Below are 22702 nucleotides of genomic sequence, written 5' to 3'. Positions count from 1 at the left end.
TCGATTGGCCTCGAAAAGAGCCAGCCTGGAAATTCCATCCGCGGCGCCCGGAACGGCAACGGTCGGGTCGGGTCGCGTCGCGTCGCGTCGGGGTCGGGCCTGCCCCCGTGGCTCCCGGGAGTTCCGATATTATCGAAAAACGCCACTCGAAACCCCCGGTAACGTCGAGAAGCGAGAAATGTAAACCGGTCTCACCTGGCTCCGGGGCTTGACACGAGGCGATTTTATAGCGCCGCGAAACGCGGCTGTTTGAACAGGTGACCCGACAGCTGTTGTCCGGCGGAGAAATTTCTCTGCCGGCCCAGCGCGCCCCCGGTGCCGGCTGAATGCACATCGCAGAGGCCGCGACGCATCGGCGAATTAGTGTTGGAGAAATGATTCCTGAGCATCGAAAGATGTAGTCGTGACACGAGCCTTTAGCGCTCGCGTCTCGAGCTGTAGGCCTTGTCTTCGGTGGAGTCTTTAGGTCGAAACTAGCAGTTTCTTGGTGTGCCAACGCATTGTCTATTGTTATCGAAGAGTTCATTGAGGATCAGTTATCCTTAATAGCAGGAATTGTAATTTTGAGCGAGTCTTGTTGGGTAAGATAATTATCATTTGGGGACTATTGGGTATGAAGATTGTTAGGTTGGATTTTAATATGAGGTTGTCTGTTATTGAAATGATTATTAATGGTTGCTGGATAAAGTGTTAGCAGTGTGTTGTGTTAATATAGGAATAGTTAGTTTGATTCTTACAACATGGAGCTTAAGTGTGCCAGACTCTTCAGACAGATTTTAAAGATCCAAGATTGAACTCTGAAATTTCGAAGGTTTAGCTTTTAAGGTTGAGCTTTGAAGCTTCGGAGACTAGAGCTTTATAGAACTTTGAGCTTTCAGGACTCACCTTTTGTGATAGAGCCTTGGAGCCTGAAGGAATCCAGCGTTTTACAATATTAAGCGAGTGCAATTGTTGCTCCGGCTACAAGACGTTCCAATGGTGAAAGGGAGAGAGGTCTTTGGTGACCGGAAATTGGGAAAACGCGCCGGAGAATGACACAGGCGACACGAGCACACGCTGGCCTCGAGGTCAAGAGTGTTGACGGAGGGATTAAACTCTCGGGCACGAGACAGTCCTTTCGTTCCCGCGGGAATTCGTGGATGAGGTTCATTGTGTGCTCCGGCGGAGGTGTTTTAAAAAGGGATTTGGAAGTTAGGAGCTGGAGAATTGAGTGTCTGGGTTTATCTGAATTAGCTCGAGGATGTGAATGAGAGCGTTAAAGGGTAATAAGGATGTGGTTGCGTGGGTTCTGTCGTGGTTCTTGTTTTGATATTTTAGTTATCGTCGAATTTAATATTTCTTTCGCTAATTAATAATTGTTTTTAATACGTTCCGTGCCGTGGAAATTTCGGTTAAATTTTACTTATGAATTGTATTGATCTTTTTTATAAAATGTTAACTTATATTCAAGTTTTTGGTCATTTCTATATATTTTGATATTGTTCTTTTATGTTCCGACTACTTTGTAACGCATACCACCATTCGTGACCACGTGTCCCTTAAAAATATTTACGTGTTAATAAAGAAATATTTGGATTGCTTTATTAACGATTGAAAATTCTTGTATTTTTTCTATAGAGGTCCTCGCGTATGTCGCATTTCTAAAAATTATTTGAAATTCATAATTCGTTAAGCTGTATTTTCCAGTTAGTTTAGAATATTTAGATAATATTTCGTATAAGAATTGTAATACAATCTCTTCTGCGTCTATTATCCATTTTAATTCTCCGAAGTAATGGCTCAAGGAAAATTCTCTTATCATTTTGTTTGCCTCCTCAAACACTTTACCTCGCCTTAAACAGCTTAAACAGCTTTTTCATCTATCTATGAATAGCAAAGACATTTAGGCGTTCCCATTTACATGCCCCGCCCCGTATGTATATAGAAATAGAAGAGAGCGCGCATTAACGTTTAACCCTCGAACAGCGGATGGTCTAGCGGCCGACTACGCAGCGAATATAGAGTGTATTCTGACTCACGACACATATCTCATATTTACATAATACAAATCCACTTTTCCGCAAAATGTCTGCCTCCGCCAAAAACATTTTCCTAATACAACATCGAAACCACACATCACTCCTACTCCAATCCACTTGCAACATACCTACAAACATAAAAATTCATCTAAAAACCTTACCAAAATAATCACAAATACATTCCTCAAACCCTCCTATACACGAGTAACACAAAACAGCCCTTCATCGATGCAACATCGAACATCCCCTAAACCTCCCCGAACCTCCGCTCATCAAGAGTCTCCCCCCGGCTGGTGAAAAAATAACAAAGGAAGAAAAATGTCGTCTAAAAGCGCAATCGCGATGCGATAAAAATCCTCGAAGAATAATGGAAACAACCCCATAAGAGATTCCAAGCTCTCTTCCAGCCGAATAAAGGATCCCTAGGTGCGTTTCGGCGGGCGCGCGGGGGGATACGTACGAGCCGACGCTAACGGTCCTTATTAACAATCCACGGTCGAGGATTCCGCGTAAAAACGCAGATAAAACCGAGAGGTCCGCCGGCAGACGGAGGCTCGTACGGTACGGCGATACGTTTTACGGTGACCCATAACGTTAGCGCAGCGAGGGGCGGAGATGAATTGAAGGGAAAACGCAGACGAATGCAGGGGAAACGCCACGGGACGCGGATTATGCCCCCGTAACTCCGCGTAACTGCACTCCGCGACCTTATACGTATGCTAAAGCGGACAAGGGAACGAGACGGAGAAAGTGCAAAGTAACCTTACCGCCCGCGCGACGCCCCCTCCCCGGAGGACGCAAGCCAACAGTGGCTGGGGAGGGCAACGGGGAGGAACTCCGCGGGGTTAAGCGATGAATTTCATTTTACGGGGCTGGCGCGCCGTTTCTACCGTTTCCTACGGACGATTTGCGTGACATTCATCGCCCGCGGAGTCTCTCCGGAGACTGTAAAGATCCGTGCCCGTTTCCTTCCGTGTCCTTTATTTTGATTTTCTCCACGGTTTCCCGGGCGTCCCGGGATATCTGGCCGCGATTAACGGGGCCGCTGGTGGTCACCGGTCACCCACGCTTGTTTCGTGTTTCTTTTGTTTATGCGTTTGCAGGGATGTCATTTCATTTTGAGAACTGCTCCCTCGGGCGTTGATGATAGCGGGATGTCGGTTTTCTAGGGTGTACGGGGCTGTGGAAAGGATTAGTTTCGGTGACGGATCGGAAGATATAATTTTGAGAAGAGTGTGTTGATGGTGGAATATTTGTTTTATGGTGTATGGGAATTGTGGAGATTAGTTTTGATGTGGATTGGGAAAGTGAGGAAAGTAATGTTGATGGTAGGGGTAAATTAGGTTTGGTTAATTTAATGGATTAGTTATAAGTGAAATGATGGTTAGGGTTAATTAGTATTCAGAACTTTGTTTGAATATGTTGCCTATTTTTTGTGGAAAGGATTAGTTTCGGTGACGGATTGGAAGATATAATTTTGAGAAGAGTGTGTTGATGGTGGAATGTTTATTTTATGGTGTATGGGAATTGTGGAGGAGATTAGTTTTGATGTGGGTTGGGAAAGGAGGAAAGTAATGTTGATGGTAGGGGTAAATTAGGTTTGGTTAATTTAATGGATTAGTTATAAGTGAAATGATGGTTAGGGTTAATTAGTATTTGGAAGTTTGTTTGAATATGTTGCCTATTTTTGGGTTAAGTGTTACTAATGATCGTGGAAGTGTATTGTGAATAATTTATGTTATTTATGAAATTGTTTTATGATAGGTGTTTTACTGGATATTTTTGGTAGAATTTTGTTCGGTGGAGATTTTACAGATTTCTGAAGTAATAAAAAACTAGTTGTTGGGAGTGGTTTCATGTTGGACACCCCCTATGTGGAAGCTAGATCACTATCTAATATGTATGCGCAGAGGCTACAAAGGGCAATATGAAAGAGCTGCTGCACCATAATCTCGACGTGCTTAAATTCGCTGCAGCCGCATGTGTAACTAGATAAACAACTAAGAAAAATGATGAATATTAATCTCAAGGTATTTCTGCCTTCAGAACCGCTACATCAATGTCAGATCAATGATAGTTTATTTCCTCCGACTGAATGTTCATGAATTTATTAAATAGAGTGGCTGTTTGAGCATTTTTACATCCCTCTGAAATGCAAACCACGGAAAACATAACTCTGTCATACTTCGTTTTTACAATGTACCAGCTAAAACATTTTAAATCCCACGAACATGTGTGTTATACAATTTATCAAACATGTTACCAACTAAATAAACGCGCTTGCCAAAAATGAATAATATCTATAAATATTTATTAATAATAAATCAAAGATATGTCAAATATCTATCTAATAAATTCCACTATTTACTTTTTACGAAATTCTACACCTTCACCCTTGATATTCCTCAGTCACAACATTAAATGACATTCAACAATAAATAATTCACAAAGAAATTAGATCTCTATTAACATATTCCACCAAATACCCACATTCCCAGCAAAATTAACCGTACTCACAAAAAATTAACGATTTCATAATTAAATCAAAATCCATTCAAAACTTTACACATCTAACATCACATATCCATCTAATAATCTCTACCGCTTACTGTTCACTTTTTACAAAATTCTACACCTTCACTCTATCCTGAATTAACATTCCTTAATCGCAACATTAAATGGCGTCCACCAGTCAGTACTTCACAAAGGAATTAGACCTCCATTAATATATTCCACCAAATATCCACATTCCTAACTGAATTAACCGTACTCACAAAAAATTAATAGTTTCATAATTAAATCAAAATCCATTCGCAACTTTACACATCTAACATCGCATCTAACAATCTCTACCGCTCACTTTTCACTTTTTACAAAATTCTACACCTTCGCTCTATACTGAATTAACATTCCTTAATCGCAACATTAAATGGCGGCCACCAATCAGTACTTCACAAAGAAATTAGACCTCCATTAATATATTCCACCAAATATCCACATTCCCAGCTACCGCTTACTTTTCACGTTTTACAAAATTCTACACCTTCGGTCTATCCTGAATTAACATTCCTTAATCGCAACATTAAACGACATCCACCAATCAGTAATAGCCCATTCGAATATCGACTCATTATCTGTTAAAGTGTACCAAGCCGGATCCACGCGACAATCCGGCGATTGTGTGTCAGTCGTGTTATCGGTCGCGAGTGAGAGGTCCGTGCACGCGTGCCGGAAGCCGCATAAATTTCGATTAGATAATCCGAAAGTCGCGTTCAGGGCTGCGGCACGGTCGCCTAAAATAACAGGGCGAGAGGGCGAGGCGTCCGGCGAGCCCGCAGGCTGAACTTGAGGAGAGGCGAGATCCGCCTCTAACGAGACTTCCGTGGCAAACGAGCCGGTGCTTGAAATTCATCGGCTCCGCCGATTCTGCGGGTATTATAAATAAACGTGAACGGCCGGGAACTCGGCCGAACGACAATTACGAATCGCCCGTTAATGGTGGTGGCTATTAAACTCCGTCACGCCGCGATTAATATTAATGCGCGCGCGAAAACTTTCGCGGTGGCGCGCGCGTTAACTGCGCGCGAGGCTGCGAAGCGATCCGTGGACGAAATTAATGGGGAATCTGGGTCATTTTACACCCTACTCTCTGTGCTTCCTGGCCCTTCCGACGCGACGCGACGCGTCGATCAACGCGCGAAAAGGGCGCACGTCATACGGGCTCGTAATAATGTTTAATTTGGGGAACGGCGGGCCACTTAGTCGATTATCCTGGTAATTTCACTTCGCCCCGCGCTATTAACCCTCTGAGGAATAGATACACGCGAAATCCTTTCTTTCCTTGTTAGACGTGATTCGATTGCTTTTAAAACATTCATTTATCATCTACTCATTGAAAATGTTCTTTAACCCTGATAAAATTTCGTAATTTATATCGTAGATGTCCTGTAAAAGATATTGCGATTTTTTATGTATTTCAAGAAAATCACTTGCATTATTTAATAATAAATATTGTTTATTATATTTATTATTAATACTTTTACTGAATTATCAGATGTTAATGCAAGTGATCTCCTCGAAACACTTCATGCTAAAAACAAATATTTCTTATAAAGAGTTAAGTTTGTACCGGTTTCTAAATAAATTTGATAAGTCTTCATCACATTTATTATTAATGCTTCATTAAATCCATTCAAAAACCATCACAAGGACTATATAAATCAAACCTTTCTAATCACTCCAAACTATCCGTCCAACACGCTTCCACCTCGAACAACAAACTCCAACGAACCCCTAAAAATCACGAAACCCACGGCGATTCATAATCCCCTAATAACAGCCGATATCTAATACCCATCCGAGAAGAAAAATCCTGACGCGCTAACGAGGCAATAATAAATTAGCCGTCGCTTATTGAGAGAAACGAATCAGGTACACTTCGGCGTCGGCGGGACGGCGGCTCCGCGTCGTAGATAAAAGCTGCAACGGTGGGTGGGGTAGTGAGAATAGTACGGGCGCACGGCGACGATAGTGGTTGCCATAATTTAGCCGGCGAGTTTAATAAGGCATGTCGTAGCTCAAGCCTGCCGGGCGCAAAGTGTCAATATGTCTGAGCCGCTGAGTGATATACTTCCGGCGTTCTTCGTAAAATTGAAGAGTCTCCCAGGGGCGAACCGTGCACGGGGTCCATTCGACCCTCCCACGGCCCTCCGTCTTGACACCGAACTCTCCTGCAACGTATCGGCGATCAAAGTCACGAGGCTCGTTCCCTTTTTTTTTCTTCTCCACTCCACCTATCTCTCTCTCTCTTTCTTCCCCTGGGGCGCAAGGAGATCGGGTTAACGACGCCTAAGTTGCACGGCGGATGGCGTCGCGGAAGTTTCAGGGAAATGGAGGGTAATTTTAGGATCGAACGGCCCGCCCGACGACGCGATTTTGGAAATACCGGCGCCTGTTAGCGACTGCCACCGAGGTTTCGCGGATTACGGTGTACTTTCGTTCAGCGGGGATTTCCTGGGAGCCCGATCGACTTTCTATGGGGAATTTTCTTTGATTGTACTGTTTGGCGGGGGGAGTTTACGTCGAAGCTGCACTTGTGGAGTTTGTGGTGTTTGGAGGAAACGGATTTTGGTTTCATGGGTACTGGCTTCTTTTGGTAGCGCTCTGATGGAAGTTTGATTGTTTGGATTTATCGGTGGAATGTTGGTTTGTTATTAGAGCGAGGGAAATTTGTTTTTAGTGTAAAAGGTCTTGGGAAAATGGTTGAAACGTTTTCTGAATTTTTCTGTGGGATAGTTGTGATTTATAATGTGTTAGAATTAGAGGATTGTCTGTGAGTTTTATGTAACGTAAATTAGGCAGCAACAAGTTTGTAAGAGGATGTGAAAGGTAATTTATTTTGTTGCGAGTTTTACAGGTTTCGTGGAGGAAATGAGGTAAATTAAGGGCGTGCAAGTGCATGAAGGACACGTGAAGTGTATATGTTCGAGAATCCAAGTGAATTAATTACATTTAGTAGCTGCACGGAAATGTTATGAAATTACGTAATAATGATAATGTGCACGATGTTAAAGAACTTCTAAAACGTCTAGTCTACGCGGGTAGAAAAAAAAAGAATACGTGCCTTCATATTTTGTCGGGAAATTACATGACAATTTACACCACTAAACTTTTTGTTTCGTCCACAGTGCTTGAAATTTCTCTTGACAAAGGAAAAATTGATGTAATGAATTTCCTGCGAAAATTCAGGGAAACTTTTTTACAACTCTTCAAGAGTTTTAAAGCGACGAAGAAATTCATGTAATAAACTCGGAATTAAGGGAGGTTTATTTTTGCGATATCGCAAAGAATTTATAATAGTAATTAAAACTGCGCGGCCATGTAATTCAAAGGATCTTTAAAAGACGAAAGAGAATTACACAGGCAGTTAAAATATTTTCGTTAACCGGCAAACAATTTCAAGGCAAACGTTACATTCACATCGTATCCAATTTCGGTTTTTAACGAGAATTACACTTCACAATGAAACAATTAAAACATTCCAAGTAAAACCACTTCTCTATTTCCATGCCGTATTTACTTCCCCATTCAATTCCTATAAATCACAGCCGAACATTACACTCGAATTCCATTTTCAATAAAAACAAAACAAACCTCAATATTCACGTAACAAAACAATTCCCAAAAACTCTCCCGATCCACACCAATATTCATCTTCCATCGGCGTCATCCCTCGACGCTCTCGCACACCTCAAAAAAAGAAACCTCAAACAAAAAAACACCGTCACGATGTTAAAGAATTAATTAAGACATCCGGTGAACGCGCAAAATGGCGCATAAGGGTAAACGAAATCAGCCGATCCGCAGAATGGCACTCGAGGGTCCTCTGGGAAAGAAGGAAACACGCGCTCGGCGGCAAACACGGTGGCAACGGACGGCGGAGGGTGGGGGGCGAGGGGGAAAAAAAACGAGCGAAAGGGAAAGCGCGTGCGATAATTAAACAAATATTGGATTTCCGTGTAAACCGGTAGTGGGGCGAGAGCGCCATGAATCTATATAGACATAAATTTCAAATAAACGGCGGCGCACCGCCGTTCGTATTTCTGGCGCGTTTCCGAAAACAATGAGCCCCGCAGCTGGCCTGATGCGTGCATATACCGGGCGTCCCGGGGAACAAAGACTGTCCTGTCAGCAGTCAGCTTCAATTTCGGCTGTATTACGTCCACGAAGTCGCAAGGTGGAAGGGCGACGCCCGGCCTGAACGTAAGCTGGCTGCGTCGAGGCCGTAAAGGATGAGGCTCGAACTGGATACAAAGAGGATACGGCCGACAACAATTCCCACGGAAAATTGGTAACCCGTTCCCGGAGTTGAATTCCAGTCGGATTTCTTCCACCGCCCGGCTCCGCGTAATGTCTCGCATTGTTTCGCATTGTTGCAATTGCTCCCGTTATTCAGCATTACGTAATGCGTCCCGCGCTGGCCCTTTTTTCAATTTTCTTATGCAAAACAGGCGACGGACAATTTTCCGACGAAACTTCATGACACGAGACTTTCCTCCGGTTCTCTATTTTTTTTCACTCTTCTCTTTGTTCTGTTCTTTCTCCTTTTTTTATCGCGCCAAGTTGAAACGCGGGGAGATCTTTGTATCGAGGCGAAGGAACCGTCGCGATGTTTACGGCGATTCCCGTTCACATTGATTATTCCGGGAGAAACGGAATCGCGGGAAAGTTCACTCCGCTTATTAAAGGATTTATACGGGCGGAGATTGTGCGAGAAGCGGTTTTTTTTTTCTACGGTTTTTACTTCCTTCAGCTCGTTCCTTGCACTCCCGGATTACGTAAATGCGTAAAATCCACGGTGTGTTTTATTTGTCGCTGGAGCCATTATCATTGTTTGGCCTCCCCATTGGAGCCTTCGCGTTGCATTCTGTCATTTGTTTGTATTGTCTTCGCGTCCCCCGCCGTGTGATTTTATTTTAACAACGGTTCGAGATTTATTGAAACGCCAAGGATTAATGAATTTTAATAAATCCCCGCTTTCTTTAAACCTCCGCGGACGCGAATATAAAATTATCCGCGAATGTAGAATCCATTAAACTGGTAATAATGTTGTAAGAGGGCTTCGGAATGAAATTTCATGCATTCGCGTGCATCTGCGCATAATTCGAGCTTCATTCTGAAAAATTACAAAAACTTTATATTAAAATATAATTAAGGGTGCACGGTTTACAGAAAAAATTACGTGAAAGCAAGGCGCGGCGAAGGCTTTTTAAAAATTTAACCCAATTAGCAACGTACATACTCTTTAGTATTTCAATGAAAAATATATCACATAATTTCACAGGAAATTCTAACAATGTTTAGCGAGAATCACGGGCTACCGAATCTCGTGTTATGTTTCTCGAAAAGATAAAATTCAAGGAACGACGCAGCGTCAATCCTTACAATGTCTTGTCAAATTCGTGGCGGACTTCTGGTATGCTTTAACGAATGTAAATGTCATTCTTTCGAGTTCAAATGAAACATTATTTGCATAAAATGCAATACGTATGATCTAGAGTAAATCTAGATTACCTGATTCTTTTAAAGTAAATCGAAATTATCTATCTAAATCCAGAAAATCTATACTGTATAAATACGTTATACAATGTTTTACTAGCGCATTGTCAGCGACAAATAGTTACAACGAGTGCAACTGTGAAATGGAATCGTAAGTCAAAGAGTTAAACAGTTACGACGCCTTCCGTCAAGATAAAGTGAAACACGTTCGTTTCGAATAAACTCGATTCGCCCGGTGTCGTTGGATCGCGAGGCGCGTATTCCAGTTCGTAATGAAATTCATGATGCGCCGCGTAATTTTTGCGCCATTCATCGCGCGCACTTTGATGCACGTAAGAGGATAAGACGCAGAAAACGTTCTCCGGGACGCGGGAACAATAGCGCGTCGTTTGTCTGATGAAAATTACAGAGCGATGCTCCCGAAAGAAATTACATCGCGTCGCTCTGGAAATACGACCTAAGGCCAAGCTTTTTCATAAATGAACAGCTGCATCGGTTCGGTTAAACGCGACGCTTTGATGTCTCGAAGAAACGAACGGACGAATGAAATTAAATCTAGAAAAAACAACGTGACGGGATGTTATTCTGTTCCTTTTTCTGGTCGCGGTTGATGATGTTTTGCTTGTATTAGAAATCGAAATGTGAATCGAATTACTAGTTCTGGAAACATTTGACGTGTAGAAACAGAAATGATCGTTGTAATGTTAGGAAATTGTGAAAGATTCAGTGAACGATCTTGGGGTTCTCAAATATTCAAGAGATACATTTTACACTGTTAACGCACTGTGTACTGGTAACGAGAAATGTTTTTATATAAAGACACTTAGCTGTGCAACTTTGCTAATTACCACAGCATTTAAGAAAATGTTAAACTTGATTCCAATTGATTGTTTATTTAAAACATATTGCATAAGAATATGATATTTGAATTTTTCTATATATGTGATGTAAGTTGATCTTACTGAAAATTGTCATCCACGGTTCAGCTCTCTGGAAATTAGCCGGTACGCAATATGTCAATGAATTTCTTAGAGTCCTGGTTGCACGTAGAAGTCTGAAAAGGAATTTACGTAGCATAGAAACTAGTGTGGTCAAAGGATGATGGAAAAATTCGAAATCGTAGAATGTACGTTTCATGTGAATTTCATATTTTCCATTTTCCAGTGAGTTCAAATTTTTTTACCAGCGAACTTTCCAGGATTTGAAGCTTTGAGTAATTCAAGGCTAAATATCCAATCGACGCGAGCAACGTTGAAAATTTGATATATTAATTAGCGTGGCTGGATAGATTTTGCAGGTTGACCACCTTTAATTAATGAATTCACTCGAATAACAAACAAGGGGATATTTATTTCAGCACAAAAAGCATTTCATACGTCACAGCGTAATATCGTTATTTTAATATTTAAGCGGACTTTCGTTGAAAATTGTACGTATACGCGAAATGTTATTCATTTGCACAGTTCAGTCGGGAGCCGACTTTCTCGCAGAATATTCCTCGGTTCGCCGAGGTCTTGTTTATGCTTAATATTTTCATTAAAATTTATAACGCGCAGCTTCACCGTGCCACCCAGTATGTTTAAAATAGATACGTGACGCATAAAAACTTTTGACACTTTGTATGGAGTTCGAAGGGGACGCGATGTGCATCGCCAATTTAAATTAACCGGGAAAATGGAAAAAAGGGGGGCCGGGTTCTTGTAAAACTTTGCCGAAGTAGCGTCGCTCTCGCGGAAGCTAGTCGCTGTTGTGAAATAAATACGATTTATGAATATAAATTTCGGTGGCAACGCAAACTCGGCAATTCGGTAAATCCATCCGAATGTTTTCGTTTGCGTGGATTAAAATCCCCCGTTTCGCGAACGCGTAACCGATTTTTGCACGCCGTTATCCTTTTATTTAATCAATTATACAATGTTTATTGATCCGACGTATCGCATTCCAGTTTCCCTTGAATCTCTCACTTCCCGTTTAACCGTTACCATAGAATAATTTTAGAATCAATAAAAACATCAATAATACCCATTAAACACCTCCAATTTGCACAGTATACACTTAGAACAAAATGAATCAAAACGCACATTCAATATTCTCTAAATTCCAAAATCCTACAATCAAATGAATTCAACATAGAACGAATATAAACCAGAAAATCAAATTTCAATTTAATCTCTATCTAAAATACAAAACTTACCCCTTTCAGTCACGACGTCCTCGTATAAGGACATCCTAAATAAATTCTTGGTATATTCGATAAATTGTATTGTTTGTAAACGTTGTCCTCGTACTATCACAACCATAGATTCTATTTAACAATGGCGTCCTCTTATCAAATTGTGTTATAAAATAAAACTAAAGACGCGCATTCGAGTGAACTCACGAAAAAATAATTCATAATCGAAAGGGTTGTTCCTCTACATCGAAACAAATATTATTAAAATCCTCAATCATCATTACGTCTCATGTCTTCGTACATTTGCATCAAATACAGTCACGTAAGACAAAGAAAACAAAACGTCTCCACGGAATCCAACCGAAAATTTCACATTCTTCGAGCGAACCTCGCGTCTTCGTGTTGCCACGATTTCCCCGAGATTGTCGGCGGAACTCCGTCCAACATAATGGACCACAGATTGACAGAGTAACTGAGTCCTGGGGGTTCCCATTGGTTTGCGTATTAATCTACACGCGCACGTGTATCTGCGTGTCCCCTTATCTATTCATCTATCCATTTCTCCGGCCACCCTCCGCCTCTGTCCGCCTGTCGATGACGGCTTATGCAATGTCGGAAACTGATCGGATTCATTGGGGCGGGTAATAATATTTTGCAGGGTCGAGCAGGTTCGTTCACTCTGACCCGTTCCCGTCCGTGAACAGGTCGTATCGATTAGCTCTCCACCCTGTTCCCTCCTCGCCACCCCTTCGGCCCTGTACCCGCTTTCTTCTTACCTTCCATGTGTTTTCTCGCCTAATAGTCTATCACTTTTCAACTGCACCCCGCCACTCCTTATCTCCCCTCACTTGCATTTGCTCTTGACACCTTCTCGCCTGCGCTCCCATTTTCTTCCCTACCCCGGCTTCCTCTCGTTTTCGTCCTGAGGACCACGAGCAATAAGAAAGAAATTGTACCCACGCTTCCCGTGGATCGATTGGTACCACGTTGCGCAACGCAATTATGGCGCAATGTTGTTAACCCTTTGCGCTTGGAATTTCTTTTGCACTTCTCCCTACATAACTCTGTATTGTTATATTTGAAACGGATTTTAAAGAATAGATAGTTCGTAGAGAGTAGTGTGAACGATTCTTCTTAGCAATAGTATTGAAAATAATATAATGATATAATCTATTTCAAAAATATCTTGAGGAAGGAGTACGTTTATGAAGAAAACTCGAGTCACGCTTGATATAGGAATGCAAAAGGTTGATAATTGGAGAATTGGGGCATCGTGGTCTACAACTTTCTTTGAGAATTGGGTAGCGTCTTTTTGAATTTGGGACGTGACAGGGGTGGAAGTTTTAGATTTTCTTGAGGTGGTTTTGAGGGTTTCACTTGAATAGTCTTTGGAAATTCAATGTTTTTTATTTATTTGAAAGGTAAATGTTATAGTGTAGTGAATGTTTCATTTCTTACTTTGTAGAGTTTTTATAGTGATTTTAATAGTGGAGTATTTGGGCATCACTATATTGTGGATATTTTAAGAACCCGTAACAAAGTTTCAAGTTATATACTGTTTTAGAACTACTTGTATCTGTGGTTTATTTATTGTGACGTTTTGTTGAAAGTTACACATTTATTACATGTATATCAAATTAGCGAGCCTGGCGTTAATGCGAATATTTCATCCCTTATTTCGATCTACACACGAAAAACTAACCTTAGCAAATAACGTTACGGCTCATTAAGCAAACAGTCGGGTATAAGTTAATTACGCGTATTATCATTATACCGAAATTAGGTAATGTTAATGCGAATATTGAATTTGCTAATTTGACCAGTACAATTTTAGTGCTACGATGGAATATATAATACACTAATCTACTCGAAATAGCAACAACCATTACAATAACACATGCAGTTTACAATAGAAGCAAACAAATGAAAATTTGAAAAAATTCAGAACCCAACGAACAATTACATCGATTTGAAAAAGTGCAGAATCAAAGTGCACGGAAATCTGCACAAACCACTTACACTATCCACGTTAAAGATAACAAAATAAACTAAAAGACTTGTCTATTGTTTTATCATTGTTACTTTACTATACTTTAACCTGCTCATTAACCTCGATTATACAAAAACTGAAGCATTCATTCGGCTATGCAACTTTTTAATTAAAAGTTGCCAGGTTTCTTTCTTCGTCGAGCAAGCGATTAAATATTTTTCCGCGATATTACGTGTTTCAATGAAGTGGTCCCGAGATTTAGGACCTTCCGCCAACTCCCCCGTTTGCCCAACAAAAGCAGGAAAGAAGAGTTCGACGAAAATAAATAAACAAACCCATGGAAAGTATGTGGGATAGAATATTTAATAGAAAAGCTGGAGCAACGAAGCCGCCTGGTGGAAAGCTTGATGCCTCGGTTGAAGACTGACTCGAAGGCGGTGTAGCTGTGTTCCAGGTTTAATACGATCCTACAGGAAAGTCCCCGAGAGACTTTCATTAGGGGAATTTACAGGAGGCTGCAAAAGCTGCTACTCGCCTCTCTTATTCCCCACTTCTACTAAATCACTCGCCGTAAATGTCGTGGAATTTATTACGCGCTTTGCACGGACGTGCCAGTTATAACCACGCTAGTGCGGTGTCTTTTTTCTGTTCGCTTTTTTTTCTTTTAATAAATTCGATAGAAGTTCGCAGCAACTTCCAGTGTTTTTGTTTATTAAAAAATTCTGGATATTCAAGGTACCTCGTTGCAGATTCTGTTTAATATAATATCGTTCGTAAAAATGTTATTCGAGGTACAAAATGGAATTATTAAATGGAATAAACTATAACGAAGGTATTAAGCGAGTTGTTTAATGAATATTCAATATGTATTATTTCTCACGAAATATTACTTCGTCCAGAATATTGTGTATTTTCTTGACGTCGCCATTTTTACGCGGAATTGCATTACTCCTTTGGACAGAATAATTTGTTCGATATTGAATTTGTTTATAATCGTATCGGTTATTGTTTTTCTGATATCTTTGTGTTAGTTTCATGTGTTTTCTCTTCCCTTATTTCTATGAAAGATAAAAATGGACAGTTTCCTGCGCACAATCGTTACCCCCTGGTAAAGTTGTTCGCATGGATAAACGCAGGACAGTCCAGAAAACGTCAAATAAATCAGCTCCACGATTTCGTTGCGCAATAGTTCCAAATAATGTCACGTTCACCTGTTGATCGGATTTTTCTCCTATTGTTCGCGTACGGTCGACCGCGCGATGATAATGTTAACGGAGGTATTAGTTCTAACCGCGACCGATGCGTGTCCTAATTGTTCAACTACTTAATACGCACACGTCAAGACCGATTAACAGCCGTCGGTGTTTTTAATACAGTTTTTAACACTTCGAGTGCCACGGTGTTCACGTTACCGTGACATATTGAATTTTCTGCAAGAGTAAAGATAACCCCTTCACTATTGTGAAATACGATATCGCATGATAAAGTAACGCATTGTCGGGGCCACTTGTTGTAAAATTCCAATCTGCACGATTTTAATCGGACGACGCAATTATTTAATCCGCGGTGTATATTATGGCCGTAACGGAGGTAACTGAATTATTCCCCAACAAAAACCTACGCGTTTTCTATTAATTTCTGAAAGGATAGAGAGAAATTCATGTCGAGGCATCATAATGTGCAATATATTTGACAGTCGAACAAGCGTTTCGCAGAGGAAAATATTAAAAAAATGTTCGCGCGAGTGCGTTTCATATAAAGAATAATATTCTACGTGCAAAATTGGAAACTACAAATAACGTACTGTGTATAAAAACAGATATACGAACACAGTTTCTCATTACTTATTGTTTATCATTTTCATTGATATTTGACAGAGTACTATCGAACAATTTACCCTTCCCATGGTTTTCAGTTATAAAATAAATATCGTCGAAAAATAAAATTTTCAGAATAGTAATGAATTTAAAAACAAATGAAAGTTCTTCTAAATTAGCCACAGGATTTATTAAACCATGTAATATAATGTATCAGACTTCTTATTAATGGCAATTTAATTTAGTACGACTAATTATATATTCAAAAATCATACAGTTCTCCATAATCATCGCCACCTTCGCAAAACTGTAATAATTGAATATATTTTAATTAACATGTTGAACGTCGCACGACTTCACAGCGCAAAACACACAAAAGAAATATAATATTAAATCGTTTGATCGAATTGCATTATTACCATTGCACGTTGATTTAGCTGAATGTCGTCGCATTAGGCAGCATTATTTATAATATAGAAACGTTTTCAAATAATCATCGTTTAATTGAATAAATTATACTCATTCGACTTAGCTGTAGGTCACCGGTGGCCCCGATGGCATTCAACGCGTTAACAAAATATTTATTTAACTTTGAAGTCGCATATCAGTATACTGACATATTGTTGATTTATTTCATTTTGCACTCAAGGTGGAGAATAAAATGAAATAATCGGTTACCTGCAACTTTTATACGCTCAAGCGTGAAAGTTTAACGTCACTGTAACTTGAAAGTTGCGAAATATATTCGATGAAATTATGGAAACTATTGAATACATTGTTAATTCGCATTCATACGTGGATATTTATTAATTTTGTACTGCACAGATTTTGTTATACTCGCGAACAAAAATTCGGCTCATAGGGGGTTAATTAAAAAAATAAACCATTTTCCTTCCTCTCCGAATAAACCAACATTTCATACTGCACGACGTAATAATATCGCTTCGAAAAAATTCCACGCTGCCTGATATATACTCGCCCGGATTGGTAATCATCTCCGGAACTGTTGATCCTGAATACGAGCATCCTCGAAAAACCAGTTGGCCCTTATATGGTGGGAGGACACAACGTATGAGAATAGAAGTATTAAAAAAGGAGGATGAACGAAAGAAGAGAAAAAAAGGGAGAAGAAGGGAGGAACACTTCCTGCATGCGCATCCCCCCCCTCCCGCTCACCGCCTAGGGGCACTCTCGTCGCGAATATATAGACAAGCCTGCACGATTTCTCGAGTGGGCCACCTATCGAAATACACAGTCGTTCCGCCACCCCTTTTACACGCTGCAACCTGGAGTGGTCTCTCTAAGAAAGGGTTGAAAGTATACTTTGAAGCCTTTCCCGAGCACGGAACGAAATATGGCAGGATGAACTTATGGCGTCGCTCGGGAACGGTGAATCAAAGGAATTCGTAAATTCTCGCTGTAACGTATCATCATTCGAAGTTGTTTATTCAGATTCAAGGAAATATTCCCGTGAAAATTGTAATTTTTTTGAGAACAATTATTATAGATCGACTGTGTAGATTATACTTTTTTTTGAGATTAATCTTTGGAAGAGTTGTGGTACGGATAAATTGTTTTGTAGTAATCGAGGAATAAATAGAATTATTCGAATAAGAGAGCTCATATGGAAAATACAAGTTTATTTTGTATTATGTTTCACGAATATCAAGGTTTACTCTGGAAGTAGAATGTTATTCCTTGTTCTAAATGTTTGATCGTATTACTGCTGGTAATGATGTGAAACGGAAGAAACTTCATTAAAGTTTTTCTTTTATAGAGTGTTAGAGGTTAGAGACGCTATAAATTCATGGATTCCCACGAGGGAAAAAAAATGTTGACTTCATTGAATTTCAGAGGTTAAGTGTCCCATAAATTCGTGAATTCCCATATAATGGAGAACAAATAAATTTTATGAAAATTCTAATTTTATCGAGTTTTAAAGGTTAAGAACGCCATAAATTCGTGAATTCCCACAGTCTAGTTATAGTTATATATACTTATTCAGCACACTTGATCATTCATGTGTAACGATACCCGGCCCGCGATAGTGATCGCCATAGGGAAATTTCTTTTTACATATCGCATACTGCACAAGAATATCAATTATCCGCACAACATGTAATTATATCACTATCTTGATCTTTTATTGGATAGTATAGTATTATCGTTATTTAACCCTCTATGCCCCGAATTATCATTATTACATTTTACTGCTGTCCCTGTTCGAGATATTTCAGGACTGATTAAACAACATATACACGCGAAACGTAAACGCATAGATACGCATTAGAATCGTTATATTGTGAATGCGTGCGATGGTACTTCGAATGGAATGAAATGAAATAAAACGAGGCTGAAAATAAAAATACGAGGATATTCGGTTCATTGCCGTATTTTAATGAAGGTGCCACTTTAAAGTACCCCCCGGGCATAAAGGATTAATTTATCTAATTTTAATTTAGATAAACATTATCCCACGGCGACCTCGCGTCGAACGTGTATACGTGTTTATGGTCCACGTTGCTCGTTCGCTGTAACCAGTGCATCCACGATATTCAAAGAGTTAATTAATCATTAAATTACCGTGCAATTTAATAATTAAATTTAAAATACCGCAACTGTGGACACAACTAAGCGGTACGTGTGCTGCGAACGGGATTACAATAATCTATTCGAACAAATATACGTGATATATACTGAAGCGTGCAATTGTAAATAAACAATTTCCGCTATGCACGTAGAAAAATTAGCGAATAATAGGTAAATAGAATTACATGAATAATATTACCATCAAACACCATTTCCTCTGGTAATCAGCCGTTAATTATATAAAATACACCATCATTGACATAATTCACGAGTAACAGAATTGATTTCTGGTCCATTACTGTCTCACAGATTTCGATTGACCCTTCTACTTCTCAAATACCAATATAAAAATAATATCCAATAATTATTAAACAATTCCAATTAACATACGACCCAACCACTGAATATTTTTAAAATACATTACATTATTATATTACTTTCAATATTATCAGTAAAAACGATTGTTCACACTGCTTTCTATAAACTATTCCTCACGAACGCATTTCAAATCGAACATTACAATAATACAGAGTCATCGAAAAAAAGGTGCAAAAGAAATTCGAAGCGCAAAGGGACAATCTGTTTAACAATTCAAAACAACAGATCAAACCTGTTCGTCCTCGACAGCACCTCCAAAACCGTCGAGCGGAGAAGAAACAATCGCCCAATCCCCTAAACCGGAACACCCCTTAAAATCAATTACTCAGTCCGTCGCGGAAGCGGTCGATCCGCTGCGAACAATCGATAATCCTCGAATTCCTCCCTGGGGAAGGTATTCGGAAGTAAACGTCGCGGTGCGTCCAGTCCCGTGCGATCCGACGTCGCCTGTACGCGCGGCTTTATGCAGCCGGCGGTCGAACGCGCAACGTCTCCGACGGATTTTCTCGTAAAAAGCGCCCTTAAAGGCGGGCAGCCGTGGCATTAACGAAATGTCGCTGAGAATGGGGAGAAGCCGCGGCGCAACGGCCTCGCTCGGTTTAATGTCAATCCTCAAATGTCACGTAACCGTCCGCAACGGTGTCCTTATCGTTTCGACTCTCCCGAGACTCGACGGCAGTAACGTTTCAACACGGGGCCCCCGCAATGCGTCTTCGCCCGGTCCTCCGGCACTGGCATTCGAGCGACCCTGTCCACCCGCAAGACGTTCATTTTCTTTCAGTGGGCTCGTTATTCCGCCGAGCGTACCGTTCCCGCTAATTGGATATGTATCGCCATTGTGTCGGCTTTCTCGCGCCCGGGCACCTTGGCTCTTTTCGCTGGCGTCAACGGCCCGTGGCGTCCCGGGAAATAATGCAATACTACCGTTCCGTTCTACGGACAATCTCGAGCATCTGTCTATCGGCTCGCAGTTCCGTCTGCTGGAGTTCTGTCGTGGAAAGGATCGACCGTGGGTGGTTTTTGTTGAGATGGAAGCTTATTTTCAGACGTTTCGATCGTTGGATATCGTTGGAGTAACGAGCGTGTTGATATTTAAGTAGGGTATTTTAGTGGGGAATTAGGTTGACGTAATTTTGGATTTAACCCTTTGCATTCGACAATTTTCCATTGGAAATATTCAACGTTTTCTGATATAGGCGACGTTCTTTGGAATCAACCGATAAGAAAGCTTACATGAATCAAGAAACAAAGCTGTTTTATTCCAATATTTCACATATGCTTGCATTATACAAGGATTAATATTATATGATATATGAATTTCACCGTATCACATCAAGTGGTGACTAAAGGTCACCTTCCGAATGCAAAGGGTTAATAGTAAGTTGGTTTAATTCGATTGTAAATATAGTAGGATGTTTGCTTTAGTGAATTATAGATTTGATAGGGAACTGGTTTAAGTGGTGATACATTAAATAGAAAGTTAGTTTAAGATAATACAATTAATTATAGATTGAATGGAAGATTAGTTTAGCTTGACTTCAGATTGAATTGAAAGTTAGTTTAAGCTGATATAATTGTTAATTCTAGATTCGATGGAAGGTTAGTTTAACTTAATTCTAAATTGAATTGAAGATTCGTTTGACTTAATTTTGGCTTTAAATTAGTTCAACCCTTTGTGATCATATGTCAAGATATCTTATTTTATTTTGATCACTATGAATTTTACAGTTTGGTACAATATAGAGGATAAGAATAAATTTTTAGCGAAGGAATGTCTGTGCGAGTTATCTCGTTAGGAGATAATCTCGTGGTCAGCAAATGAAATAAAGTTGTCTTTGTAGATGTCAAGTAAGTACATATGATTTAATTCGTGCCTGGTAGTAAACGTGTTAAGCCAGACGAACAGGAAACACTGTCTTCTAGTTTAATTGCTAATCGAATCTCTCTCGCTGATCAATGCGTGATTTTACTGGCCTATAAACTTTTGTTACAAAATAAACAACTACGGAGGTATTTATTGCTCTGCTTAACCTTATTAATATCTTCCTGGTCTAGCATTAAACGGGGTACTATAAGACCTTTGTATTTATTACACGTGCTACTGAATATAAACGATTATACTGCAAATCCTATTTGGTAGTCGACGTGTTAACAGTGGGACTTCCAGACAGTAAAATTAACTAGCTCCTGTTTTTTATACAAATTACAAGAGTGTGTATTTATTCAAATATCAATTTCACTTTAGAAGGCTCGTTATTAAATCAACCTAATTAATAATACCCTAGAGAAGCATACCATCCATTTTCCAAAGTAATTGCCTAGGTAATTAACAAATTAATTAACTAATCAAGTACTTTAGCACTAAAATTTAAAAACCTTCAAAGAATGAAGTTAGTCACTTTGACATATACGTGACTCTCGACTCACTCGTCTACCAAAGTACCAAAATCTATACTTTTGAAAATTAACAAAATCATATTAGTAGACCGTCAATCAAGAGTATCTAAAATTTAAAATAATTAAAACAATGGAATACATGTAAATAGTTCGCATGTTGAATAATTATGAAAACAGAAACTCACTGTTCGTTTCTTTTTTCATAATTATTAGAATAACGATATTTTAACCGGCTAAACGATCCTAGTGCAACAAACTACACAAGATCCCCTAATCGAAAACCGGCAATTCTGATCACCTGGTATTTCCCCTGGCAGCGTGGAATCAATGGACGCCTGCAAAACCATGTCAAAGATTTCCCAGGACAACAGGACGTCGATCAACAATCGCCGCTAATCAAAGAGTGCATCTAGGGCTTAAAGAGGATTATGCAACCGCCAATGAGAATCGGCGGAAGCGCGCGCGCCGGGTTCTGCGGCTAACCACGGACGCAGGCACTCGCTGTCCCGCAGATAGCGACGGTAACTTGAATTTGAATACGCGTATACCTGGTGTGTGCCCATAATCTTCGGTCGGAGAGCGATTTCGTGTGTGGATACGTAAGTAGACAGTCCGGGAAATAGATGCAGGTCATATCAGCCCTTTGAGGACGAATGTCGACATTTTGGCGACATCAAGCTTTTGTAGAAAAGAGACTTGCAAACAAATAATTTAACTCGCGCGCCGGCCCCGAATTAATGCGGAATTTATAGTCTATCGTTTAATTGATAGTTCTATATTAACGCATTGCGTAGTGGTAACGAGAAATCTCGTTTTTATATAAAGAAACTTAACTATGCAACTTCGCTAATTACCACAGCATTGAAAAAAATATAAAATTTCATTCGAATTGATTGTCTATTTAAAATATATTATATAACAATGTGATATATGAGTTTTTTTATGTATAGTGATATAAGTTGACCTCTGTGACAATTGCCATCCGTACAATTCGGTTTTCTGAAAATTAACCGGTACGCAATGTGTTAACACTAAACCTATCGAGCAGTTAAATTGAATTTTTGAGATTCTTCTATAGCAACTTCAAGGGTGGAGTTTCAGTTTGCGTATTGCTAAATCAATTTCTTGAATAATTTCTCGGAGAAACATCTATCTTTTTAATAATTGCAAAAAGAAGAAATTAGGAATGGGTCATTCTGACCCGTCTGGTAGCTTTAGTGTTAATGTAACATTTTAGATGTATATAACACAAATCCAAGGTAAAATTACAAAAACGAATTCC

The sequence above is a fragment of the Nomia melanderi genome, chromosome 1 (assembly GCF_051020985.1).
Source record: "Nomia melanderi isolate GNS246 chromosome 1, iyNomMela1, whole genome shotgun sequence".
NCBI classification, from domain to species: domain Eukaryota; kingdom Metazoa; phylum Arthropoda; class Insecta; order Hymenoptera; family Halictidae; genus Nomia; species Nomia melanderi.
The sequence above is the reverse complement of the archived record's forward strand: the minus strand, read 5'-3'. Positions refer to the sequence as shown.